Source organism: Pseudophryne corroboree, chromosome 3, assembly GCF_028390025.1.
Source record: "Pseudophryne corroboree isolate aPseCor3 chromosome 3, aPseCor3.hap2, whole genome shotgun sequence".
Classification (NCBI taxonomy): domain Eukaryota; kingdom Metazoa; phylum Chordata; class Amphibia; order Anura; family Myobatrachidae; genus Pseudophryne; species Pseudophryne corroboree.
Genome location: NC_086446.1, coordinates 634,840,363 through 634,858,590, shown reverse-complemented (window position 1 = coordinate 634,858,590; position 18,228 = coordinate 634,840,363). Strand labels below are relative to the sequence as shown.

Sequence of the window (18,228 nt, the reverse complement as noted above, 5' to 3'; positions counted from 1 at the left end):
AGCAAATTCCGTTGCGCTTTACAACTGGACAAAATTAGAAGACAAACTGGGTAAAAACAAACAATCATAGAGGTAGGAGGGCCTTGTTTGTAAGCTCTCACAAGTAGAGATGAGCGGGTTCGGTTCCTCGAGATCCGAACCTCCCCGAACTTCACCCATTTTACACGGTTCCGAGGCAGCCTCGGATCTTCCCGCCTTGCTCGGTTAACCCCAACGAGGCCGCATGTCATCATCTCGCTGTCGGATTCTCGCGAGATTCGTATTCTATATAAAGAGCCGCGCGTCGCCGCCATTTTCACTCGTGCATTGGAGATTGAACGGAGAGGACGTGGCTGCGTTCTCTCCCTGAAAAGCTCCATAATCTGTGCTCAGTGTGCTGCAAATATCTGTGCTCAGTGTGCTTTATTGTGGGGACTGGGGACCACCAGTATATAATTAATTATACTTATAGTAGTACAGTACAGTAGGCCATTGCTGTATCTTGCAGCTCTGTGTCACTGCAAGTATCCATTCCATATCTGTGCTGCATTTTTGTGAGCAGTATATAGTATTACAGTGCAGCATTTTGGTGACCCAACAGTATATAGTTGTGTACAGTAGGCCATTGCTGTATCTTGCAGCTCTGTGTCACTGCAAGTATCCATTCCATATCTGTGCTGCATTTTTGTGAGCAGTATATATAGTATTACAGTGCAGCATTTTGGTGACCCAACAGTATATAGTTGTGTACAGTAGGCCATTGCTGTATCTTGCAGCTCTGTGTCACTGCAAGTATCCATTCCATATCTGTGCTGCATTTTTGTGAGCAGTATATCTAGTATTACAGTGCAGCATTTATATTACTATATATTATTACTATATTATTTAGATATATTACTGGCATATAATTCCACACATTAAAAACTGGAGAACAAAAATGTGGAGGGTAAAATAGGGAAAGATCAAGATCCACTTCCACCTCGTCCTGAAGCTGCTGCCACTAGTCATGGCCGAGACGATGAAATGCCATCAATGTCGTCTGCCAAGGCCGATGTCCAATGTCATAGTAGATAGCATGTAAAATCCAAAAAACAAAAGTTCATTAAAATGACCCAAAAATCTAAATTAAAAGCATCTGAGGAGAAGCGTAAACTTGCCAATATGCAATTTTCGACATGGAGTGGCAAGGAATGGCTGAGGCCCTGGCCTATGTTCAGGGCTAGTGGTTCAGCTTCACATGAGGATGGAAGCACTCATCCTCCCACTAGAAAACTGAAAAGAGTTAAGATGGCAAAAGCACAGCAAAGAACTTTGCGTTCTTCTAAATCACAAATCCCCAAGGAGTGACCAATTGTGTCGGTTGCGATGCCTGACCTTCCCAACACTGGACGAGAAGAGGTGGCGCCTTCCACCATTTGCACGCCATCTGCAAGTGCTGGAAGGAGCACCCACAGTCCAGTTCCTGATAGTAAAATTGAAGATGTCACTGTTGAAGTACACCAGGATGAGGATATGAGTGTTGCTGGCGCTGAGGAGGAAATTGACAAGGAGGATTCTGATGGTGAGGTGGTTTGTTTAAGTGAGGCATCCAGGAAGACACCTGTTGTCCGTGGGATGAATATGGCCATTGACATGCCTGGTCAAATTACAAAAAAAATCACCTCTTCGGTGTGGAATTATTTTAACAGAAATGCGGACAACAGGTGTCAAGCCGTGTGTTGCCTTTGTCAAGCTGTAATAAGTAGGGGTAGGGACGTTAACCACCTAGGAACATCCTCCCTTATATGTCACCTGGAGCGCATTCATCAGAAGTCATTGACAAGTTCAAAAACTTTGGGTGACAGCGGAAGCAGTCCACTGACAACTAAATCCCTTCCTCTTGTAACCAAGCTCCTGCAAACCACACCACCAACTCCCTCAGTGTCAATTTCCTCCTTAACAGGAATGCCAATAGTCCTGCAGGCCATGTCACTGGCAAGTCTGACGAGTCCTCTCCTAACTGGGATTCCTCCGATGGATCCTTGAGTGTCGATCGTCATCCCAGAGGGGAAGTCGGAAGACCACTTGTACTACTTCCAGTAAGCAATTGACTGTCCAACAGTCCTTTGCGAGGAAGATTAAATATCACAGCAGTCATCCTGCTGCAAAGCGGATTACGCAGGTCTTGGCAGCTGAGTTGGTGTTAAACGTGTGTCCGGTATCCACCGTTAATTCACAGGGAATTAGAGAATAGCTTGAGGTACTGTGTCCCCGGTACCTAATACCATCTAGGTTCCACTTCTCTAGGCAGGCGATACCGAGAATGTACACATACATCAGAAAAAGACTCACCAGTGTCCTAAAAAATGCAGTTGTACCCAATGTCCACTTAACCACGGACATGTGTACAAGTGGAGCAGGGCAGACTCAGGACTACATGAATGTGACAGCCCACTGGGTAGATGTATTGCCTCCCGCAGCAAGAACAGCAGCGGCGGCACCAGTAGCAGCATCTCGCAAACGCCAACTCGTTCCTAGGCAGGCTACGCTTTGTATCACCGCTTTCCAGAAGAGGCACACAGCTGACAACCTCTTACGGAAACTGAGGAACAACATCGCAGAATGGCTTAGCCCAAATGGACTCTCCTGGGGATTTGTGACATCGGACAACGCCAGCAATATTGTGCATGCATTACATCTGGGCAAATTCCAGCACGTCCCATGTTTTGCACATACATTAAATTTGGTGGTGCAGAATTATTTAAAAAACGACAGGGGCGTGCAAGAGATGCTGTCGGTGGCCTGAAGAATTGCGGGCCACTTTCGGCATTCAGCCACCGCGTGCCGAAAACTGGAGCACAAGCAAACACTCCTGAACCTGCCCCACCATCATCTGAAGAAAGAGGTGGTAACAAGGTGGAATTCAACCCTCTATATGCTTCAGAGGATGGAGGAGCAGCAAAAGGCCATTCAAGCCTATACATCTGCCTACGATATAGGCAAAGGAGGGGGAATGCACCTGACTCAAGCGCAGTGGAGAATGATTTCAATGTTGTGCAAGGTTCTGCAAACCTTTGAACTTGCAACACGTGAAGTCAGTTCAGACACTGCCAGCCAAGGTCAGGTCATTCCCCTCATCAGGCTTTTGCAGAAGCAGCTGGAGAGATTTAAGGAGGAGCTAAAATGGAGCATGTGGGACTAGGCATGTGGGACTTGTGGATGGAGCCCTTAATTTGCTTAACTAGGATTCACGGGTGGTCAATCTGTTGAAATCAGAGCACTACATTTTGGCCACCGTGCTCGATCCTAGGTTTAAAGCCTACATTGTATCTCTCTTTCCAGCAGACACAAGTGTCACATTCTCCCGCAACTGGGGCTGCGAGGAAAAGGCTAAGAATTCCGAGCCCACCCGCTGGCGGTGATGCAGGGCATTCTGGAGCGAATGCTGACATCTGGTCCGGACTGAAGGACCTGCCAACGATTACTGACATGTCGTCTACTGTCACTGCATCTGATTCTGTCACCATTGAAAGAATGGTGGAGGATTATATGAGTGACCGCATCCAAGTAGGCACGTCAGACAGTCCGTACATATACTGGCAGGAAAAAGAGGCAATTTGGAGGCCCTTGCACAAACTGGCTTTATTTTACCTAAGTTGCCCCCCTTCTAGTGTGTACTCCGAAAAAGTGTTTAGTGCAGCCGGTCACCTTGTCAGCAATCGGCGTACGAGGTTACTTCCAGAAACTGTGGAGTAGATGATGTTGATCAAAATGAATTATAATCAATTCCTCCGTGGAAACCATTCACCAGCAATTGCCTCCAGAAAGTACACAGGGACCTGAGATAGTGGATTCCAGTGGGGACGAATTAATACTCTGTGAGGAGGATGTACACAGTGAAAGGGGTGATGAATCGGACGATGAGGAGGAGGTGGACATCTTGCCTCTGTAGAGCCAGTTTGTGCAAGGAGAGATTGATTGCTTCTTTTTTGGTGGTGGCCCAAACCAACCAGTCATTTCAGTCACAGTCGTGTGGCAGACCCTGTGGCTGAAATGATGGGTTTGTTAAAGTGTGCATGTCCTGTTTATACAACATAAGGGTGGGTGGGAGGGCCCAAGGACAATTCCATCTTGCACCTCTTTTTTTTTTATTACTTATCTCTGCATCATGTGATGTTTGGGGCTAATTTTTTTAAAGTGCCATCCTGTCTGACACTGCAGTGCCATTCCTAGTTAGGGCAGGTGTTTGTGCCGCCCACTTGGGTCGCTTAGCTTAGTCATCCAGCGACCTCGGTGCAAATTTTAGGACTAAAAATAATATTGTGAGGTGTTCAGAATAGACTGGAAATGAGTGGAAATTATGGTTATTGAGGTTAATAAAACTATGGGATCAAAATGACCCCCAAATTCTATGATTTAAGCTGTTTTTGAGGGTTTTTAAAAAAAAAAAAAACAGCCGAATCCAAACACACCCAAATCCGACAAAAAATTTTCGTGGAGGTTTTGCCAAAACGCGTCCGAATCCAAAACATGGCCGCGGAACCGAATCCAAAACCCGAAAAATTTCCTGTGCACATCTCTACTCACAAGTAGCCTTCACCTGCGTCTATCAGCTCTTTCTTGCGTTACTGTCCAATTTATTTGTTACAGCATACAACATTTGTTTAAAATATATTTTAATAAATTGGAATCTCTTGTTTTAGTTATTAGTATTATTTTAGCTTATTATTGAGACCGAGGGGGGAATTCATTTAGGTGCCAGGAGGAATCCGGCCGATACTGCTGCACTTTATGGCGGCAGGGATCTCGCTGAAAAGTGCTACCTGCTCCATAGGCGAATCCGGCAATTGGCTGGGTGAAGGAGGCGAATTAGGCTGATACATCGCAGCGACAGCTGATTAGTCCCATTTGTATTGAATTCCTCCCTGAGGATAATTTGTAGGTTAGAGGGCCCTGAAGTGTATCACGTTGTTTATCAATGCTCTCTACTTTTCTGTGTGTGCAGAGGTGTCAATGAGGTCTGAAAAGCCCCCCGTATCCAAAAAGAGAGTATGGCCTCATGAGAAGGGGGTGTGGTCTTGAGGCTGCTTTCATTACTCCGGGGGCATACCCAGCATTCCCGGAGATTATAGGCTGCCTCCAGAGACTAAACTGACTGCACTGTCAGCTGCTACACTGTTACAGGAGACAAGTGCTGCACATAATGGCTCCTGTCAATGTGGAGGATTCATCATTTTTATGTCCCCACTCTGTCGGTGACACCCTGGTGTGGCCTGTCCCCCCCTAGTGACGCTACTGTGTGTGTGCATGTCATATACCATGTTACCTACTAGAATACTGCTGTAGGATATACAGTATGTTAGCTTTACACATTTAATGCAGTTCAGTTTATCTATATATATTTAAATGTGAAAACTCTCACTCACTCACTAACTGATTGACTCATCATCACTAACTCCCTTACTTCCCGATATGTTAGGAAGCTGAAATGTAACATAAGTATTCTTCTGGTGGGAAATAGGAAAACTATATCATTCGAATTTTAATAAACCTGCCCTAAGGGGATGAAAAGGTGGTTGACATAATGACGTTACTACCGATGCATGGCTTGCGTTGCGTGAACGATAACGCACAAACGGACAATTGGATCAAAATTTGGATTTGCACCTCCAGTGTGTAGAATTTAATAAACTACAAAAATGGTTCTGTCACTTTTTACCGTATCTGCTATGGGTGCTCCTCGGGTAATGCCAAGAACCATGGATTAATATTTATTTCCATTAAGACGTCTCAAATTTACATCTCTATAGATTTACCAAATTTTTTACACTCATTTATATGTACAACCATATAAATCAGAAACTCCCCTGCGATGAACGGGTACAACAGCTAGTAGTGCAATAAACTTCAGTGTTTAGAATGCATTTTTATAGGTGTCGCTTAACAGCCGTATTGTAATTTTTTATTATTATTATTATTATAATTACTAGTTTATTCAGTCTCTGCCCCATCCTCCACTATGAATTGTAAAAGGTTTGTCCAGCTTCCACAACGTGTGCATTAGGGAGACGGGACAGACCTTCTACAATTCTGCTGAGTATGTGTAATGAGCCTAATAAAATCATTATCTAAATATCTTGCCACCAAATAGTCATGTTGGGCAATCATTCAAAAAAACACGGGTTTGTTTTTGCCCATATTAGGTACATTGACCTCTGACTGTTACAAAAGTCCACCTTACAGGGATCATGTTTGCACAGTCATACAAGCAGTTAATTGCAGAAAGTAAACACTTTGATCTCAGTGAGGTGTTAATTTGTAGGATTTCTAGTGTGGTGTGAGGACCTTACAAAACAAGGCTGCTATACAAACATTACCAGCTATCTAGTGTGCTATTACTGACATTACTATCTCAACGCAGATTCATTTACACAAGTGTTTGAAGACACGACTATGTGTCAATAAAAGAATTAGACCAGACACCTTGAGTCCATCAGGTTTATCTTACTGATAGGAACAGTAGGTGACAAAGAGCAACCCATGTGCTTCAAAGTCTTGGCATTTCCACTGAAGACTAAACAGTGTTTACAGCCTTAGTAGCAGCAAACAATAAGTGGCAAGACCTCAGCTGTAAGATAAAAGTCCTGGCCTGTTAGCAAACACAAAGCTTTTTACATGCAGAATGCCCATTCTTCAGGAGACCTGCATTCATTTGTTTTTGTTGTTTTATTGAAATGATTAGTAACTTTATCCTTGCCCATTAAAAGGTCATTAGAAACAATATCTCCTTCAGAAAGGAAAAAAAGAAAGGCATCAGTGAATTTAAAATAAAAAAGTTCAAAGGTTCTAAGGACAGATAAGAAAAGAGCTCCCAGTAGCCCACACTGCCGATGTCTTCTCATCCAATTCCCACCTCACCCTCTCCGTAAAGCTTTAAATAATGTTTTAAATTTGTTCTATTTCCCCACTGTCTTGCTATGTGAAATATTGCAGTGCCTTATAAATAAACACTGATGATGATGATGATGATGATGATGATGATGATATTAATAATAATAATAATAATAATAATAATAATAATATTAGTAACCACAGCAGTATCAGGATCTTTTAATGCCCAAAGTAGGCTGGACAGTACTGCACTCCCAGATCTCTCTTACACCTGCTTATTCCAAGATAAATATTATAGGCTGAAAAATGCGTATTATTTTTTTATTTTCATATGTAAACTTAAACTATGTTTGCAATTTCACAATTTCTAGGTCAGAGGTTCTCAAACACAGTCCGCAAAGCACTCCAACGGTCCAGGTTTTAGGTATATTCATGGCTCATTACAGATGGGTAAATCAAAATTGACTGAGGTGCTAATTAAGTCACCTGTGGCCAAACATGGATAAACTTAAAACTTGGACCGTTGAGGTGCCTTGAGCATGAATATAACAAGCAAGACAAGGACGATATGACAAGTCCATTTTTGATCCTGTGTTATCTCACCATATGCAACATTTGGTTGCAAGGCTTGTTGGCAGCCATGTTGACAATCACAAGATTACCGATTAATCTAATTCGCCATGTTGACAATCACAAGATCACAGATTAATTTTACTCGAGACCAGAAAGAAAAATTGCTAAAATACATACAAATATGCTAAATACAGTTGGCTGATAAGTAGTGTGCATGTGTCGAAGTCGCAATGCACATGCGTCCAAATGGTTGCTGCGCAGGGGCACAGAATGATTTTGGATGCAGGGAGTGTGGAATTTAGTGAGTATTTATGTAAGCTAATGGGGGGGTTGTAGGTAGACGCAGGCGTATTGTTGACAGCAGCTGCATCTAAACATGCATATCCACTCACAGTAGCAGTTTCATGTGTGGGCTAGCAGTCACCCCGCCAGTGCCATGCATTGTGGTGGTTCTGCTGTCTCTGGCTGACCGCAGGCAGTGGCACACAAACACATACATGCTCACATATACATACATACACACAAACACACACACACACTCTCTCTTTCTCTCTCTAGAGGGGCTCTACCTGGTACAATATGTGTAAGGGGCTACCTGGTGCAATGTGTGTTAGAGGTTCTACCCGGTGCAATGTGTGTAAGGGGCTACCTGGTAAAATGTGTATAAGGGGCAATCTCGCACAATGTGTATAAGAGGCTCTACCTGGTGCAATATGAGTAAGGGGCTACCTGGTGTAATGTGTATAAGAGGCTACCTGGTACAATATGTATAAGGGACTTCCTGGTGTAATGTGTATAAGAGGCTCCACCTGGTGCAGTGTGTGTAAGGTGCTACCTGGTACAAAGTGTATAAGAGGCTCTACTTGGTGCAATGTATATAAGGGGCTACCTGGTGCAACGTGTATAAGGGGCTCTGCCTGGTTTAACGTGTGTAAGGGGCTCTACCTGGCATAACATGTTTAAGGAGCTCTACCTGGCATAACATGTTTAAGGGGCTCTACCTGGTACAACATTTATAAGGGGCTCTACTTGGCACAATGTATAAAAGAGGCTCTACCTGGCACAAAATGTATAAGAGGTTTTACCTGGCGTAACGTGTATAAGGGGCTCCACCTGGCGTAATGTGAAAAAAAGAGGGATTATACCTGGTGTGTATAAGATGTACTGCTGTGTGTTGGAATGTGACTGACAGACTCTACTGTGCGGTGTAATGTGAATTGGTACTATTGTATTCTATGGCCATGCCCTTTCCCCATGAAGCCAGGCCTCTATATTTTTGGTGTGCGTCTTTGGTGTACACTGTATCAGTTTTGAATGGGGGGTGCAAAAGGAAACGTTCGCCCTGGCCGCCAAAAGGTCTAGAACCGGTCCCATCCACTCACACAGTACACCATAGTCAGATGCAGAAACTGCATCTGCCACAGGGTTGGTTCAAGTTTCCATGCTGCATCCTACGGTGCACCGATGATCCGAGCTGGATTTGCATCACTGAGAGATGTCGCAAGTGATCGTATTAGTTTTGAAGAAATTGGCTACTGCATTAGCATAGAGATGTAGATGCGGCAAAAGATGCAGCCACTGATGATTCTGCATGTGACCTTGGCCCCATATTTCTTGCTGTGGAATCCTAACTTCATGTCAGCATGCTAAAACGGCTCAATCAGTCATCATAGGATTCTACAGAAAATTGTTTTTCAATAGCACATAACTTTACAGTGCTGGATTTTCACATAAGGCACATGCCTAGGAGCAACACTAGCTGGGGGGAGAACAGAGGTCCCCCGTGCATGAAAGGGTTCCAGCACCCCAATTCAGCCACGGTTATTTGGACACAGAATAAAGACTACATTCCCATAATGTATAAGAGGGAATCTCGGGATGGGGTGCATGTGCAGTCCAGGAGCCCGGAAATGGAAATTCTTAGCTTGCAAAAGGCAAAAAAACAGGTTGCCAAAAGGGGCAAAGTCTTACCACAATCCATTTTGGTAAAATGATCATATAAACCATTGTAGAGTCTCCAATATCCAAAATGCTTGGGGCCAGAAGTATTTTGGATATCAGAGTTTTCCATATTTTGAAATATTTGCATACCACAATTAAATATCTTGGGGTAAATTTACTAACATGGGAGTTCTATTTAAGATGAGATGTTGCCCATAGCAACCAATCAGATTCCAGATATTATCTTCTAGAAGGTGCTAGATAAATGAGAAGTAGAATCTGGTTGCTTTGGGCAACATCCCATCTTAAATAGAACTCCCATGTTAGTAAATTTACCCCCTTGAGTATAGGACCCAAGTCTATACACAGAATACAGTTATGTTTCATATATACCTTATACACACAGCATGAGGGTCATTTTATACAATATTTTTTATAATAATGTACATGAAACAAAGTTTGTGTACATACACACAATTCATTTATCTTTCACATACACCTTATACGCACAGCCTAAAGGTAATTTTATACAATATTTTTAATAGTTTTGTGCATTAGACAAAGTTTGTGTACTTTGAACCATCAGAAAGCAAAGGTGTCAATATCTCACTCGAGCTCAAATCAGTTTAACTGAATATTCTGTATTTCAGAATTTTGGAAATTGGAGACTCATCCTGTATGAGCTTTATGCTATAAAAATGATGTGTCCTGTTATTGAACAAAAGAGTGTTTCCACAATAAAAAAAAAAACATACTACTGCTTAGCCCTCTTACTAAACAGAAACACCTCTATGAAATCACCACTTTGTTTTAAGCTGTGATTCCCAGCAATGACCTCCAACACATATTTTGCATTATTATATTGCCTATGAAGGCTTGTCTTGCTTGTTCCTTAGACCATCTTGAATCTAGGATTCTCTCAATATCATTTGCTGACTCACCATTCACATAGGCTGCTCAGAGGGGATGCATTCAGCATGCCGGCAGTCAGGGTGCTGGCGGCCATGTAACCGACACCTGAATCCCGACACCACTCAGGAGACCGGCGCCGAAACACCAACAGCTGACATCCTGTAGGTGAGTTTCAGGCTGAGTGTTAGGGTTAGTGATGGGGGGAGGGTTAGGATTAGACAGTAGAGGGTGTTAGGGCTAGGCAGTGGGGGGGTGGATAGCCATAGCTGCCACCCACCGAGGGTTAGCCATAGCTGACACCCCAAGAGGGTTAGCGATAGCTGCAACCCCTGCAGGGTTAGGGTTAGAGTAGGGGAGGGTAGAAATACTTACCTCATCCGCAGTTGGTATCCTCATTATTCAGATGCCAGTGACAGTCATGTGACTGCCGGCATCCCAAACACCAGTATTGGACAGTATGGATGGTGTAACGGTTACCATTTCTGCCTGATAGCACTGAGGTCATGAGTTAGAGTCCCACCATGGCCCTAACTGTGTGGAGTTTGTATATTCTTCCCATAATTACCTGGGTTTCCTCCCACAAACTAAAACTACACTGGTAGGTTAATTGACTAACAGCAAAATGAACCCTAGCGTGAATGTGTGTGTGTAGTGTACTGGGGCAGGGACTGATATAAATGTCCAAATATTCTCTGCAAAACCCTGTGGAATATGTATGTGCTATATAAATAATTGGTAATAAATAATGGAGCCGCTTAGAGGAGTCTACAGTAAATGAATGGCCATAAGGAACAATCATAGGATGCTGGCTTGTATCTGTATCTATTGTTTCTATGTTAGCTTTAGGAGCACTAACTTTTTTAATAATAACTTTAGAAATCAAATAAAAAGATTGCATTAGCATTTTGGTTATTTCATTCATCTCTATTTTTGTTTCTTGGACCGTCCTGGTCAGTGTGTGATACCAAGCTTGCACATAGCTGCACAGCTACAGTACAGGTTAATAGGTCATCTGCATCAAATTAGCCTTACTGTATGTGATCTCTCAGCTGTAAAGAATAACATGAGAAGAAAACTAGCTTTCAAAACATACACCTGTATATTATATGTTCAAGGTACTTATACAGTATAACGCCAAGCAGGTTCAACTATGAAACCCAAAGATAACTCTTTATTAGCAAAGTAGTCATTCCTTAGTCCCGTTCTATTTGGTTTGTGCTTCTTTTAAGTCACATCACTAGAATTGCTCTCTCTGCTTGACATGTATATTCAATTAATTAAAGGATATTATTTTACACTTGTTGAGAGGTTTCATACATTCAGTAATTATTACTCTTTAGAAAGGCATAGCTAATGCGAATAGCAGTAGACATACGCTGTGTCAACACTGTCTGTCACTTCAAACTAAAATAATAAGATTATTCGCACATCTTCTTCTGAGGGTATTTTTGGCCTATTCAAACATGTTAGGTGACCACATTAGAAGAGACAATTAACTATAATGGAAAGAATATATTTCCTATTCTTTTGTCTAGTACCCTTAAACGATGTTTCCAGTGCAGCGCTTTCTACACAGAACTATCATGATGGTCCAGTCTTTTTCTTTCTAACACAAACACACAGAGACACTCACTTTGGGTTTATCTACATATAAAAAATGTTTTTACCATCTCCAACGCTTTTGCAAGTATTTAATGCCTTCAGGCATAAAATATTATCTGGGAGTCATTTGGCATGCATCTGAATTTACATTTACCCTAGGACCTGAGGACCCTTACTAGGTTCCCAATACAGGGACTAATTCTGAGTTGGGAGCAAAGGTAAATTCAGTAAAGGTAAATACTGCTAGCAAAAAACAAAAAAAACAAACAAGCAACTGGGCAAAACCCTGTGCACTGCCGGTGGGGCAGATGTAACATGTGTAGTGAGAGTTAGATTTGGTGTGATGTGTTCAAACTGAAATCTAAATTTGAGTGTAAAAACTAAACAGCCAGTATTTACCCTGCACAGAAACAATATAACCCACCCAAATCTAACTCTCTATGCACATGTTGCATCTACCCCACCTGCAGTGCAACATGGATTTGCCCAGTTGCTTGTTTTTTTTTTGTTTGCTAACAAACCTGAATATACCCCATAGCCTAGTCTAGTTTGAGCATGCCCCTCTCACATCTAAATCTCTCTGCATATGTTACATCTGCCCCTCCTGAAGTGCAACATGGTTTTACCCGGGTGCTTCTCTCCCAACTCAGAGCCAGCCCTGCAACATCCTGTTACCAATCATGGCAGAATCCAAGATCAATCAGCAGGAATGTATCCAGGACCTTATTGAAACGCTGGCATCCTGTATCACACACATTTGGTGCACCATGGACTTTGCGCCCAAGCCATTCCATGCATCCCACCAAACATTGTTTAGCTAATTTGCATCTTATTTTTGTCACTAATGCCACAAAAGTACAATGTTCATGTACTCTGGATACTGGCACTGGCATTGCATACAGCTGCTGTGTGTGACGCAGACGCTAACCAGGAAATAAAGACTGAAGACTGATTTGAGCCGCACCATGCACCATGCCACATACTGTTGTGCTTAATCTTTGACTTTATACCAACTCCACTGGGATAAAAGTACGACTCCTAAACACTCAGTACCATAAGTGACTTTGGATGTACTTTAGCAGCGATGCAACAAAGACATTTCATAAATCGGTACGACTAAAAAAATTATACCTGAGACGGTCATCTCGTTCCATATGGTGCAAAAAGGATAGCTGTCTGAAGATACATCTGTATAGGAAGATGAATTCGGTTACACAAATGTCACGTTTCATCAATTCTTCAACAATTGGAAAGTCAAATTTAGATATGTGCTTTTTATTTTATATATTTACTATTTCAATTAATCTAGAATTATATGCAATTTTTAATCCAAAATAAAAGGTAAATCCTAACTATGAATGCTTAAGTGATTGCTTAGTAAAGACATTAAGTGACATTTATTCTTCATTACAGATTGACGGATAATCTTGTAACAATTGCACAACAGCATATTCTTTACCATAGCAGTAATAAACAGTTATTCTCCAATGTTTTATATTTTCCAGTATATACTTGAGGTTTGGGCAAGCATTATGTATTGCTGAATATGTGGAAAACAACAGCTGGAACTGATAGGAGAACTTGTAGAAATGTAATTTGCTTTTTTAACAGTGCAACATTTATCTGAGGAATTATACAGACACAGATGCCTTGTACCTAAACGCTTACAATGCATTTTTAATACCCAGAAGGGAGGAACACTCTGCCAGTCCACATGTAGAGCTGATATTGAGCAATCTAAAAACAAAATGCCTTAACTGGCTCAGAGCTTATTTTGTGTATGTCATTTATTTTCAGTGCTTATATTAAAACATTCTTGCAAAGGTAAAAATATTTGTGGTATGTGGATGTCAATTTGGAAAAGTTGCACATTTGTTCAGCTCAATTCCTATACACCAACATAATGTTACTCTCACAAATGTAACACAGCTAAATTGCATAGAAAACAGGAGTAAATAGCACAGTAGCACTGAGAAGAGTTATCATTAGCTAAACAAGAATGTTCTGGAGACCTCTGTTCAGTAATGGGTCCCAATGATCATAAATTTTGGTGTTCCAGACCACATGTTCATGAAGTGATGGTCATTTACATTATTATCTCTTAGCAGATGTTGCCATGTAGACTTTTTCCTTTGTTTTGCACATGCTGGATAAATTGTTCATCCTCAACCTATCCACATTCATTCACATCTATCACATTACTCCACCACGCACTTGCTCAATTTACATTACACTTCTCTCCAAATTCCTTTCGATCTTTCCGGCATGATCTTCCTCCCCCCTCCTCATTATTTTCCTATTGCTACTTACTTCCTCAATTAACACTTCTCCCTGGACTCACCTCACTCACTTGTCTACACAAACAAATGCATATATGACACCCACAGGTCTTCCTCATCCTGTTCCTTCCCATGGTTGCTGGAAACAACTAAGCCATGTGCAATCCCCATTATATGTTCAAGCTCCCTTTTCATCACAAACCTTGCCATCCACCTTGGACTTCCAATGCATGCAACTTTACTCACATGTCTCCATTACCCTTCCTCCCCTTTTTCTGTGCACTCTGTAATGCAAGTTATGTTTGTAGCAACCGTGCATCATTCCACTTATCTCCTTACCATTATAGAAGCCTGGTTTAACAGCTCTCATACTACAGTATATCCCCTGCAGCTCTATGCTCCAGTGATGTGTGGTGAGGTGAGGCAGGCAAGGCAGAGCATATCCTTACATACTCAGGTAGGGATCCAGTCAAGATCCCGGTGGTTGGGATCCCGGCAGTTGAAATACAGATGCCAGGATCCCAACACTACTCGGAATGCTGACACTGGCATCCTGATTAGGGTCACGTGCCTGGTGCAGGAATCCCAAACAAGCAAGAACCGGGACACTGGAGAGATAAGTCGCGCGGGGGGTGGTGTGGAATTTAGATTTAAGCTGCTGGGGGGGGAGGATTAAGGTTAACCTACATGATGGGGAGGTTAGGTTCATGCTGCAGGGAGGGGGGTTAGGGTTAGGCACACCACCCAGTGGGGGTTAGAGTTAGGCTGTGGGGTGTTAGGTTTAGGCTGTGGGAAGTGGAGGTCATGTTTAAGTGCCACAACGGAGGGTTGGGGTTAGGACGCGCAGGGGTGGGGTGTTAAGTTCAGCCTGCAGGGAGGGACGGTTAGGGGAAGTATACTTACCTTCTCCTGTCAGGATTCTGATCATTGGGATTGCGTGGTCGGAATACTGACTACTGGCATCTTGATCACTGGCATTCTCTACCAAACCGCTCCAGTATACGTCACTGTTTTGGCTATATAAAATATATAAAAAATACAACAGTATATATTATAAATATCTTCTTTGTATTATTCTAATTATTTTTATAGTCAAAACTCTGTAGTAAATAGTCTATGGCAGGTGTGGCAGTGGCTCCCCTGCCTATCTTATCCACACATCTTAAAGAGGTGCTGGTAGCACCACTGACAGAATTATTCAACCAGTCATTTTCTGCAGGAGTAATTCCAGAGAACTGGAAAAGAGCAACCGTAGTCCCACTGCACAAAAGTGGAAGCAAGGAAGAGGCAAACAACAACAGACCAGTGAGTCTTACATCGGTAGTAGAGAAATTGATGGAAACACTCTTAAAAGAAAGAGTTGTAGATTATCTCAAATCCATCAATTTACAGGATCCCAAACAGCATGGATTCACTGGGGGGAGATCATGTCAAACAAATCTTATTGACTTTTTTGACTGTGTAACTAAAGAGATGGATAAAGGTGGAGCCATGGATATAGCTTATCTAGACTTTAGTAAGGCTTTTGACACTGTTCCACATCGCAGACTGCTAAATAAACATGAAAGTTTGGGATTGGATATTAGGATTATTGAATGGATAAGATCTTGGTTGAAGGATAGAAAACATAGAGTTGTGGTAAATGGAGTGCATTCAAAGGAGGGAAATGTTACCAGTGGAGTACCCCAGTGATCTGTACTTGGACCAGTGCTTTTTAATATCTTCATTGGTGACATTGCAAATGGCATTAAAGGGAAAGTATGCCTTTGCAAAGGTATGCAACAGGGTAGACACACCAGGTGGGGTAAAACAAATGATTGAGGATCTAGGTAGACTAGAGGAATAGTCAAGAGTGTGGCAATTGCAGTTTAATGCCAAAAAAGGCAAAATCATGCACTTGGTCTCAAAAATCCAAAGGCTAAATATAGTATTAATGGCACTATACTAGAAACTACTGAGGAGGAAAGGGATCTAGGAGTCACTATTTCAGGTGACTTAAAGGAAGGTAAGCAATGTAACAAAGCAATGAGGAAGGCTAGTCAGATGCTTGGCTGCATTGGGAGAGGAATCAGCAGCAGAAAGAAAGAAGTAATAATGCCACTGTATAGGTCATTGGTACGGCCTCATCTAGAATACTGTGTTCAATTCTGGAGGCCATATATTCAAAAGGATATTAATACATTAGAAACTGTACAAAGAAGGGCAACTAAAATGGTACATGGCCTACATCACAAAACATACCCAGAAAGACTAAGAAATCTCAATTTGTATATGTTGGAGCAGAGAAGGGAAAGGGGGACATGATAGAAACTTTCAAATATATCAAGGGTTTTAACAAAGTCCAGGAGGGAAACAGTCTCCAAATGAAGAGAAGCAAAAGGACATGAGGACATGCACTGAGACTGGAGGGGGTGAGGTTCAGGGGAAATTTGAGGGAAAATTACTTCACAGAAAGGGTAGTGGATAAATGGAAAAGACTTTCATCAGAGGTGGTAGAGGCTAAGACAGTGGAGCAATGTAAACATGCATGTGATAGACATAAGGATATCCTTACAAAGAAATAAGGATCAAACAAGGTTAGAGAAAAAAATTATGTAAAAAAAAAAAAAGGGGGCAGACTAGATGATGGGCCAAGTGGTTCTTATCTGCCGTCAAATTCTATGTTTTTATGTTTCTAATCAAAACTCACAGAATTTCCAACAGTATATACTGCTGCATCTGTGAGCAGATGTACCCTTCGGCTCATATATTGTGTGCACATCTGTCTTTGGCATGACATGCGACTGCTATCCTCGTGAGGAATCTCAATTAGCCGCACTTCCCGAACCTGGAGATATAATGGGTGGTGGAGTAGGGATTCTACTTTCTCCCCATTGTAACTCCGAATTCCTAACCCTTGTGCCCTTCCTTTATTTCTATACTTTTTTGCCCACACTATCTGTCTCTTCTCTTTACTCCACCTCCATGTTGCTGTTCTAATTCCTTGACTTGACTTCACTGCCTGGCTTGCATGTTTCCCGTTATTTGCACAGCCTTCTCTCATACTACGTGATAGCAACAATCCCATCTCTTCCACCACAAAACTTTGTCTTATACCCTCCTTTAATCTCTCTCATTGGATTTCATCTTTCACCCACTGTGATGGACATTGCCTTGAATTTATCATCTGCTTCTGCTCCACTTCTCTTTTCTCCAGAATGACCCTCATATTCTCTGACAACAACCCTTTCTACACCATCAACTTACCCAGGGCCGGTTCGAGCCCTCTCTGCGCCCCGGGCAGGAAATGTGGGCGTGGCTTAATACAGGGGGCGTGGTCATTTACGCCCCCTGTACAGTAGTAGCGCCGCTTAAAAGCTGAGCGGTGCGCGATGACGTCATCGCGCACCGCACAGCAAAAGGTACTCTCCACGAAGGGAAACTAGACGCGTTGCGTCTAGTTCCCTTCGTGGAGAGGACCTTTGCTGTGCGGTGCGTGATGACGTCATCGCGCACCGCTCAGCAAAGGTCCTCTCCACGAAGGGAAACTAGACGCGTAGCGTCTAGTTCCCTTCATAGGGGACACAGCCAGGGGACACAGCGGGCAGCGGAGGGCACAGCAGTGGCGGATCTTGCCATGGTGCGGCGCCCTCCGGAAGGCGCCAGCGCCCTCCGGAAGGCGGCGCCCCGGGCAAAAGTCCTGCTTGCCCGTGGCAAGATCCGCTACTGAACTTACCTCATGCTCACCCACTACACACAATGCCACATAAAAGCTTTTATTGCATTTTACTAAAGCTGTTCCTCTCTCCTGCAATTACCCTGACTTCCTGACTTGACTGCCTTTCTGTACACCAGCACACTCACTTTGGCTTATGACAAAGCAGGTCCAGCTACCAGTGCACAGTAAACATACCTGCCACCTATAAAAGGGGTGGTATTCATGTGACCGCCGGTCAGCTGACCGACAGTCACATGACCTCCTCCACGAGCCCGACGGCTCACTTTCCCGATGGTCGGCATGCCGACCAACAGGGACTATTTCCACTCGTGGGTATCCACGACACCCATAGAGTGGGAATAGAACCCGTGGCGA

At 42.8% G+C, this 18,228-nt stretch overlaps 1 long non-coding RNA gene across 1 annotated transcript in view; it reads right to left on the bottom strand.

Annotated features, from left to right (window-relative positions):
• LOC135058107 (uncharacterized) overlaps positions 1-18,228 on the bottom strand; it is a 321,817-nt gene that overhangs the window by 197,676 nt on the left and 105,913 nt on the right. Inside the window, exon 4 of the long non-coding RNA XR_010244607.1 lies at positions 13,009-13,065. This is a non-coding gene — a long non-coding RNA (uncharacterized LOC135058107). The remainder of the gene's footprint in view (positions 1-13,008; positions 13,066-18,228) is intronic.